This window comes from Capra hircus, chromosome 14, assembly GCF_001704415.2.
Source record: "Capra hircus breed San Clemente chromosome 14, ASM170441v1, whole genome shotgun sequence".
Lineage (NCBI taxonomy): Eukaryota > Metazoa > Chordata > Mammalia > Artiodactyla > Bovidae > Capra > Capra hircus.
In genome coordinates this window covers 9,155,760-9,164,839 of record NC_030821.1, presented here as the reverse complement: position 1 = coordinate 9,164,839, position 9,080 = coordinate 9,155,760, and positions in this window count along the sequence as shown.

Below are 9,080 nucleotides of genomic sequence, written 5' to 3'. Positions count from 1 at the left end.
TTTTCCTGGCCGAATTCCCATCTGAAATGTGGGTACTCACCAAGCCTGCTAATTCTGCCTGGGCTTCTGAGATTGGACCGGGGAGGCCTCAGTGCCTCCTCTCCTTTGGGAGAATGGAAAGACGCCTGTGGCTTACGTAGGTGGTGATTGGGATTCCATGTAAACCAGTTATTCAGCTTCTTTTCTCCACTAATTCTCCTACTACACTATCTGTTTCTAATCTCCCTCTATATCTGTAATTAAATAAGTTTTTTCCAGGATGCCGATTCCGTCCCCACCTTCAAATTACCCTGGATCCACCGGGGCTGGACCCCGGCAAAGTCCTAAACATTTCCACCAAATAAAACACTCTGTACTTCCAGGTTGCGACTATATTTTTTAGTCAACATCCCTAATCAGTCAAAAAGGTTTTTAAAAATTAACTGTCTTCCAACAACAGTTCTATGTGTACAAAGTAGATAGAGATCTGTTCTGAAAAGAATTACATATATTACTTTTGGGGCATGGCATCAACCCCAATGAGATTCATAATAATTTGAAGAGAATGATACTGATGCAAACACTACTCCTTGGACCAAAAGGACTTTAACTTTCTATGAAATGGAGAGCAGGCTGAGGCAGCGGGCCAGCTGAAAACGAGTTATTGCTATAAAAACAGAAGACTTCTTAGAGAACAAAAGCAAAGTAAAGATCCAAGAACAAAGTATTTGAGAATTACTCCTAGGCTCCAATACTTTGGCCACTTGATGCAAAGAGTTGACTCCTTTGAAAAGACCCTGATGCTGGGAAAAATAGAAAGCAGGAGGAGAAGGGGATGAGATGATTGGATGGCATCACTGATTCAATGGACATGAGTTTGAGCAAACTCTGGGAGATTGTGAAGGACAGGGAGGCCTGGTGTGCTGCAGTCCATTGGTCACAAAGAGTCAGACAGACTGGGCAACTGAACAACAACCCAGGCTGCAGAACTTGAACCTAATTAGGGAAACTGCTTTGGCCCCAGAGAAGGGAAAGCTGGTGATATGCACCCAATTGTCTTTCAAAATTACTAGAAAATCATAACTGATATATGTGTCCCACTCAGACTCTTTTTCTTAAATATATAGTTTTTTAAATTTTAGAGTACTTTTATATATTTATTGGAAAGCTGGAAGAATAATACAGAGAATCCTCATATACTCCTCATCCACTCTCCCAAACCATTAATGGTTTGTATAACCATGAAGCATTTGTCACATAACCATGAAGCATTTGAACTAAGGAAAGAATATTGCATTTACAATATAGTAATATAGTAGCTGGACTTTCTGGTGGCTCAGCTGGTAAAGAATCTGCCTGCAATGCAGGAGACCTGGGTTCCATCCCTGGGTTGGGAAGATCCCCTGGAGAAGGAAAAGGCTACCCACTTCAGTACTCTGGCCTGGAGAATCCCATGGAATGTATAGTCCATGGGGTCGCAAACAGCTGGACATGACTGAGCGACTTTCACTTTCTCCACTTTTTCACTTTCAATATAGTAGTTACATTACTAATAATGAAACTCTACAGTGTATTTTGATTTTTGTACTTCCCCCACCGTCCTAATGTTCTGTTTCAGGATATGTTGCAAGATAATCACAGTGCATCCAGTCATTACAACTCTTCAGTTTCCTCTGGTATGAAGGTATCTTAGTCTTTTATTTGACAGCCTTGACAGTTTTGAGGTGTACTGGCCAGGTATATTGAAGACAAACTAGGGCACTTTGACCCTCAAATTAAAGTTTCTTTGTTTTTTTAATGGCTTAGAACCAGTCAGTTTCCAAGGAGCTCTGGTTGCTTCTACTGCTTAATGGAATTAGAAAGCAAGATCTAGGTGTTGAATATGCCTATGGCTCCATTCTTAATTTTTGAGCTGGAGTGTCTATTACGGTTATTCTGCCCCTCTCTTACCATTGTATAATGAATGTGAGACTGGAAGACAACCTTGTTTCTGGTTCCCAGCTCTTATCAAAAGGAGCTGACCTGAGGAACCAAACCTGAGAAACTCACCCAAACCAAACCAGACACTAGTTATGAGATCCTGGACTAATGCTATAATAGGGGTGAAAAGCTGGAATCTGTGGTTGTGAGGAAGCACGTTTTGCATGTTAAAGAATAATTTGTGTAATCAGAAGTGGATTCTGATACATGGTTTGATGGCTAAAACGTTGTGCACTTTCCTTTGCAAAGCGGCTCTGCAGCTCGTCCCATTCAGAGATGGAGTCTGTTTCTCCCTTCTCTTAAAATTGAGCGGGCCTGGGGTGGAAAAAATGTGGAGGAAATGACATTTTTAAGTTCCTGATCATGAGCCTTAAGAGACCTTGCAACTGCTGCCTTCATTCTCTCAGATCTCAAGACTTCAAGGTTTGTGAAGAAGTCCAGCCCTCAGCTAACTCACCAACTGAACACAACAACATAAGTGAACCCAGGGGAGCCCAGCAGAGTCCAGCCGACAAATAAAATCATGAGAAATGATAAATCACTATGTTTTGGAGTTAGGAAGAAATGGATAATTAACAGTACAAATGACTGCCAAAAAGATATTTCTACTGATCCAATATGTCCTACCTGTAAGTTCCACTTACCCTAGTCCCAGGTTTTGGTAGGCAATAAAACATAGTAAATTGTAATAGTAAGTTAATATCTTAATTTTCTCCTTTCACATTATAGTATTTTATTGATGACATATGGAATTAATGCATTACTGGAAAAGAGAGTTTTATCAGTAAAAATTTTGAGAAAATTTTCTGTCACAAATTGGCAAAGTATTTGGAGAATTGAAACCTCTGATTCCCCCTCAGATGGCATCTTACAGATACCTGCTTACTCCACCTGAAACTAGAGGTTAGTTCTCTGGAGTCAAGGTTAGTACACTGCAGTGTAACTGTTACTGGAAACTGGCGGGCTTACATTTTTCAATAGAGACGGTAACTTTTTCATGAAGAAATTTCTATTTATCTCCCCAGAATTACTTCAAATCACTGACATCTTTATTCTTTCCTAAACACACTGGCCTTCTGAGTCCCTTGAAGGGACTTCTTTTCCTTAGTTGATTCCTAGGTTTTTAGTATCTTTATACAGTGTTAATTTTGATTGACATCACTTCATTCATCCCTTCAACAAACACATATTAAACATAACATTCAATGAACCAGGAACACAATGATTACTACACAGCTGATGCCTTACCTTAAAAGCATATGAATAACAATTATGATGAAATACTGTCAGTGTAACCATAGAGGAAGGAATGGGCAGTCATCTAATGTAAACTGGGTGACTTGTAAAAAAGACTTAAGAGTTAAGACTCCACCATGTGACTACTGCTAACAGTTTTCAAGCCAAACACCTCTCATTTCACCTTTTGCCCCACATCTGGGCAAACTTATAAGGAGGCTTGAGTGCTTCGTCCTTTGTTATGGATAGTTCGAGAACATTTTCCCTGAAAAAGTGAAAGTGAAAGTTGCTCAGTCACATCCAACTCTTTAAGATCCCATGGATGTCTCCAGGCAAGAATACTGGAGTGGGTTGCCATTTCCTTCTCCAGGGTATCTTCCCAGCCCAGGGATGGAACCTGCATCACTTATGTCTCCTGCATTGGCAAGCAAGTTCTTTACCACTAGCACCACCCTGACCACACCCCCCTAAATTCCATAAAAATCTCAAACTCACCTCCTTCCATTGACCTCTCAAATCGTTTTTTTTTTTTAACCAGAGTAAGAGGCTTGCCCTGCTACCCACAGAAAGCTGATTATGTAACCAACAAACATTTTCAAAATGTCCTGCTGCCTAGGTTCCACCATCAGTCTCAAACCAAATTTTGAGTAAGTGTAGCTATCTTGTGACCACAAACAGGTGATCATAAAAGATAGCCTGGGTGATATTTGAATGGCATTTTAAACTGTGTGTACTTAGCATGTGGGGTTATAATTCTTTCTTTTACCTGTTTATGTCTCGCCCAGAGATATCTAATATCGTGTGTGTGCGTGTGTGTGTGTGTGTGTGCGCGCGCACACTAAGTCGCTTCAGTCATGTTGGACTCATGATCCTATGGGCTGTAGCCCGCCAGGCTCCTCTGTCCATAGGATTCTCCAGGCAAGAATACTGAAATGGGTTGCCATGGCTTTCAGTGGATCTTCCTGACCCAGGATCAAACCCATGCCTCTTATGTCTCCTGCATTGGTAGGTGGGTCTTTACCACTAGCACCACCTGGCAAGCTCTTTTAATACCTTAAAGGTAAAAAATTTCTCATTCTTGTATCCATATCATGTACCAGCATGGTACATGGAATACAATACATATTCAAATACTTTTTGAACACATGAATGATTTCTTTAAAAAAAAATTAAAAAAGGATTGTGAAATTTGTGAGTACAAATACATATTTTTATTAATTTTTGGATCTTCTGAACATTTAATGCAACAGAAAGAAAATCAACTTAAAAAGTGGATAAAGAATATACTGCAGTAAGAATATTCTAGAAAAATTAAACATGAAGACATAAATTCACACATCTGGTAGTGATTCATAATTGAATATCATTTTCTCTGTAGTTATGATGGTTTATATCAGCTCCATTCCCAAACTAAAAATAGCTGAGTCATATAACTACTGCCACCATCACTTTATCCCAGCTCTGTATGTGCAGAATGAAAGATTTTAACTACAGTTCACTCTGGTAGCATTTCAAAGGAAATTTCAATGAAGGGGCTGAAAGAAAATAATTACCCAAGGAGCCTTAGGCTTGAAGAGAAATCTCTCTTTATGAAGTGTTTCTAAAGGAAATGTGTGAGGAGCAACTTGGAGGATGAGACTGTTTGCTTCTATGACTACGTGAATATCTTTCAGAAACAGTATACATTTGTGAAACAAGGAGGAGACTGAAATTTTCCATGATGAAAGAGACTGAATTTCCAGTCTTAGGAAATCCACCCAAAAGTAAATGAATAGGGATAGTATGTTTCAGATACTTTCTGACTCTGACAAACCCATGTTGATCAAAATTTATGGTGAATTTGACATGGTGCTTTGCCATGTTACACTCAGTTCCGGCTCCTGAAGAATAGTGCTGTAGATCCAGTACACACCCACAACACCCTGTGACCACTGCACAAGCCCAAAAAAGCAAATGATGAACATATATGTGCCAAGGGCTCAGAGTACAGGGCTTTTTTCAGATACTAAAGAAAGCCTTTGTGACTGTGATTCCAAACTGTAGTATATAAACTGAAAGTGAATGATTGTTTTAAAATTCTTATTCTAAGTTCACCCCAAACAGATTCTGATCTCTAAGTTTGGGGTAGAGTGCTTAAATCTATGTATGTAGAAAATACCCATAGTGATTCTTGTGCAGATATCATAGGATCACATTTCAACCAAGATTTAGGAGAGACCTGGCACCATCATTTCCTTGGTTTTAACTGATTAAACCTCTACTCTGGTGAGACTCACACTACTTTAATCTTTTCATTGGCAGAGTGGAAAGGAGAGATTGAAAAACTAGGTTCACGCAAGATAAAAGTTATATGCCAATTCTGTTTTTGGTAGTTACACTGCTACTGTTAAATTTTAATTCCAGAGCCAAAGTGAAAGGCATGGGTCCAAGCGCCAAGAAAAGCTGATATATGGGGAAGAATTGTGTTTGACTTCATGAACACCAGTTAGTTCCACCATGTCTGTGTCTTTGGAGTGGGTGATGAGGGGAGGGCTCTGGTCATCCATGCATGCTTAAGGCACATTGCTCAGCCTGTATCCTCAAACCACATCACCATTCTCATCCCTGCCCTCAGCAGGACCCTGAACTCCAAAAGAGAGTTCTAACCAATCTTCCAGGTGGTGCTAGCAACCAATCTTCATCAAGATTTATTCTGTGCTGTTTTCTCCGGCCCTCGATGACAAGGTCGTGTGCGCGTGTCAGTCGCTCAATCGTGTCTGACTCTTTGCGGCCCCACGGACTGTAGCCTGCCAATCTCCTCTGTCCAGGGACTTCTCCAGGCAAAAACACTGGAGTGAGCTGCCATTCCCTTCTCCAGGGGATCTCCAGACCCAGGGATTGAGCACAGGTCTCCTGCACTGCAGACAGATTCTTTACTGTCTGAGCCACCAGAGAAGCCCAACAATGTCATAAGCTTATTGAATGAATTAGCTTTTTCCAAGACTAACTAACACAATGCCTTGCAGGGCTGACATGTATTCTTCCTTTCTTACAGTATGTACTCCACCCTAAATAAGTGCTGCAGTCCATGGGGCCACAAAGAGTCAGACATGACTGAGCGACAGAACAACAACAACAAGGTGGTTCATGCTGAGAATCTCAGGCCTCGTGAAAGAATAATATTGTAAAATAATTAGCCTCCAATTAAAACAAATACATTAATTTAAAAAAAAAGAATAATGAAGCATATATTTGGACTCAGAAGATAGCTAGAAATTCCTAAAATCATAGGGTTAGTCTTGCTACCCAACTTTCTCCTCATCTACTCACTACCTGCCTTTACCCTGAGTTTTCCTCCTCCCCCAAAGCCATCCAGTGGCCAGGCATTGCGTTCACTGCCCTCCCTTCCTCACACTCTCAGGCTTCATTAGCCTGAAGAAAGGCACCTTTATTTAAGCAGTAGATCTCTTACTATTAATACAAATGTAAGAAAATAGGGAGCAGGTAAGCTTGAGAACTCTGTAGGATATAAATCAAGGTGAAAGGAAGTGTGGAAATAGGGGTGTTAAATATGGAAGTTGAGGCAAACATACTCTAGTCTAAAAGAATCTGCCTTTCCTTACTTTTCTGCCCTCACAAGGCCATAAACTGCTTCAAAACCAAGGGCAAAGGAGAGAAAGACACAATTCCAGCTTTTTTAAATTGAATCATTTTATTTTTTTAATGCAACAATTGTTCTTGTGAAGTATAAATTCTCACTAGACTTATTTATTAGCCAATTTCTAAATGTGGCCGTAAAAACACAAGGTACCAAGTAGGAAAAAAAGAAAAGTACTAAAAAGCTTTCTATACTTAGTGGAGAGAATGGTCTTTATTATTAAGGACAGAAAGGAAATAAGTTTGACCAAAACGACCTTCCTAGTGTGGAATCAGTAGAAAATGAGTGAGGATTTTTACATAATGAGCACCTTGAAAGCCATCATTTCACAGCACTTAGCTTATTTGTGCAGTAACCTACTATTCTTTTCTTCTTAGTAAACAAAAAACAAACAAAAACGTGGAAAGCTCTCACTGCGGTTAGCATCAGGACTCTTCTGCATCTGTCTCTGTGACAGCTGGTAAAATTAAGCACATTTCTGTTGTTATTTTCTTTAAAACAATATGATAGTTAAAGGAAAGCTAACTAATTCAGTTTTATCTTTGTAACAGGATGGCTAATCCTTAGAAATCATCACCAGAATATAATGTCTCAGCTTTCAAATAGCCATTGGTATATTGCAAACCCGTTCCTGACCACTTCACTATGTTTCATAGCCAGAATCTCATCTCAGTAGCCAGATAAGGCTGGTAATATCTATGCTAACCTACAGTCTCTAGCATTAAAATACTTTAGCCAGACAGTTCACAATTATTTATCATGTTTTTGATGCAAAAGAATTATGTTAAACATTGGGTCAGCCAAAAAGTTCACATGGGTTTTTTGTAACATCTTACAGAAAAATCCAAATGAACGTTTTAGCCAATCTAATTTATAAAATTCTAGCAAGCCTAATTTTCAGACATAAAAAGGAATGTTTTAATACAGAAGATATTTATAACTCCCTTGGAAAAGAAATGCAAAAAAGCAAAATGTCTGTCTGGGGAGGCCTTACAAATAGCTGTGAAAAGAAGAGAGGTGAAAAGCAAAGGAGAAAAGGAAAGCTATAAGCATCTGAATGCAGAGTTCCAAAGAATAGCAAGAAGAGATAAGAAAGCCTTCTTCAGCGATCAATGCAAAGAAATAGAGGAAAACAACACAATGGGAAAGACTAGAGATCTCTTCAAGAAAATTAGAGATACCAAGGGAATATTTCATGCAAAGATGAGCTCGATAAAGGACAGAAATGGTATGGACCTAAGAGAAGCAGAAGATATTAAGAAGAGGTGGCAAGAATACACAGAAGAACTGTACAAAATGGTCTTCACGACCCAGATAATCATGATGATGGGATCACTAATCTAGAGCCAGACATCTTGGAATGTGAAATCAAGTGGGCCTTAGAAAGCATCACTATGAACAAAGCTAGTGGAGGTGATGGAATTCCAGTTGAGCTCTTTCAAATCCTGAGAGATGATGCTATGAAAGTGCTGCACTCAATATGCCAGCAAATTTGGAAAACTCAGCAGTGGCCACAGGACTGGAAAAGGTCAGTTTTCATTCCAATCCCAAAGAAAGGCAATGCCAAAGAATGCTCAAACTACCACACAATTGCACTCATCTCACATGCTAGTAAAGTAATGCTCAAAATTCTCCAAGCCAGGCTTCAGCAATATGTGAACCATGAATTCCCTGATGTTCAAGCTGGTTTTAGACAAGGCAGAGGAACCAGAGATCAAATTGCCAACATTCGCTGGATCATGGAAAAAGCAAGAGAGCTCCAGAAAAACATCTATTTCTGCTTTCTTGACTATGCCAAAGCCTTTGACTGTGTGGATCACAATAAACTGCGGACAATTCTGAAAGAGATGGGAATACCAGACCACCTGACCTGCCTCTTGAGAAATCTGTATGCAGGTCAGGAAGCAACAGTTAGAACTGGACATGGAACAATAGACTGGTTCCAAATAGGAAAAGGAGTGCGTCAAGGATGTATATTGTCACTCTGCTTATTTAACTTATATGCAGAGTACTTCATGAGAAACGCTGGGCTGGAAGAAACACAAGCTGGATTCAAGATTGTTGGGAGAAATATCAATAACCTCAGATATGCAGATGACACCACCCTTATGGCAGAAAGTGAAGAGGAATTAAAAAGCCTCTTGATGAAAGTGAAAGAGGAGAGTGAAAAAGTTGGGTTAAAGCTCAACATTCAGAAAACGAAGATCATGGCATCCGGTCCCATCACTTCATGGCAAATAGATGGGGA